The following is a 1,840-nucleotide window of genomic DNA, read 5'->3' as shown; positions in this document are numbered from 1 at the left end:
GGGTAGCATAGGAGCCGCAGCCTAGATCACAGTGAGGCCCCATGCCCCCCCCCCCACCCCAAACCAAGCTTTTCCAACTGCTCTGGTGTGTGCTGGTGCCACATTAAAGCTGCTGGCTGTAACAGGCTACAGACCAGCTGGCTAGGTTTCATGGCACATTCCAGTGATGCCAGTAACTGGATTGGCATGTGGTTAAAACCTCAGTGTTCTGCAATCACTAGATACGAGTAGTGTTCATAAACCAATTTTATGCTGCAGCCATTATTATCAGCCATTTATGTGGTTGGCCTCTGCTTTCAAGCCCTTCTACATGTTCGTTAATGTCGTAGGTCCCTAATAAGTTAAAGTGCCTTAGGCTAAATTTTCCCTCTGCAACTAAGCAGCTTCAGAAAGACAGTGCTGCTCGTTAGTGAGTAATGAGCTGGGCTGGAGCGCTACTGTTTAGTAGCCTGCTTTGCCCAAAAAAAATATCTCCTACAGCCTGTGTTACTGCATGTTAAAACGTCCTGGGGAAGCAGGGAACCTCACTGCAAGATGGGAGTGGGTAACAGGACACATTTAGTGTGCCATAGTTGGGCTCAGGCAGGCCTTCAGGGGTTGCGACCACAACCCCAACCTGTGGGGGAATGGTCAGGCTCAGCCCTGCACAAGGGCAGGAGGAGAAGTGGGATGTGATGGTGTGAGGGGGAGGTTTTCAGCTGGGCAAGCAGCTCTCTGCATAGGTAGGAGGCTGAGGTGGGCAGGCTTGGAGGAGGCTCGGCTGCAGCCCATATTCATGCCCCCCCCCACCCCCCCCCGCTGCACACTACATGGGCAGCTCAAGGAACGCCATGCATTTAGGACCAGCTTTGCAATTAGGCAACGCAAATGGCCAGAGGTGCTTATTGGGTTTTTGTCTAATGCCCATCGGTGCCAAACGTCCAGTGAGCGAACTAGCAGCAGCAGACTGATTTAAACAAAAAGCTAACTCTTAGCCACGTTTCAAAATTCTACTGCACCACAATGTTTGTAGCTAATGTGTTTGTAGCTAACGTTAGATGTCAGGCTAGGTGGATTTTTTTTTTTTCCTTCCATTTTTGAGACACTAAAACCACAAAAACTCGTTAAAGGTGGTGGTTTTTTTTTTTTAGGCTGGGCACCTGAAATCCACATATAAAAAAATGATCACGAGCAACCACCCTTATCAAGTCTTGAGGTGCCCCAGTGATTTAAACCTGAGTAAACATCTTAGTAGCCAGCCCTCAAAAAGTCAGTTTATCTTTCACCATTGATGCTGTTTTTTATTTCACACGGTGTCCCACAATGACATTTTCAGTTTCTGTTAGTAATCAATGTCACGGGCTCTAGCACAGAACTGCTGCAAACAGGCTGCCAGTACTGCAGGGGGGGCTTGGTTACAGAAGTATATTAGCTTATGGTTACAGTAAGGCTCACACTTTTACAAATGGCATCTGGGCTGGCTTTGCAAGGATTCCCCCCTCCCAGCACAGACAGCAATAACTAGTGCACTCATAAACTGTAGGCGGTGTGGGGTTAGTGTCAGTCTTGCTGGTTGACTGCATTCGAGACCGGAAAGTTCCTCTTTTGGCAAAAATGGGAGAAAGTTTGCCCCTTGCTTAACCTACAGCACAAAAAAAAAAAAAAAACCAACAAAACAAATGGGGCTTACAGGTGGTGTAGCATTGTAAGACCACTAATTTTAGACAATGTTGCCTGTGCAGCAATGGGCATGGCAGAATAGCTGGATTAAAGGCGAGTTGTTTAAGGCCCCCAACTGCCTGTTAGGCTAAGCGCTCAACAATGTGTTGGGCAGAATCACTTCAGTATTAATCTTTAATAT

The sequence above is a fragment of the Carettochelys insculpta genome, chromosome 17, assembly GCF_033958435.1.
Source record: "Carettochelys insculpta isolate YL-2023 chromosome 17, ASM3395843v1, whole genome shotgun sequence".
Classification (NCBI taxonomy): domain Eukaryota; kingdom Metazoa; phylum Chordata; order Testudines; family Carettochelyidae; genus Carettochelys; species Carettochelys insculpta.
This window is presented reverse-complemented; position numbering follows the sequence as displayed.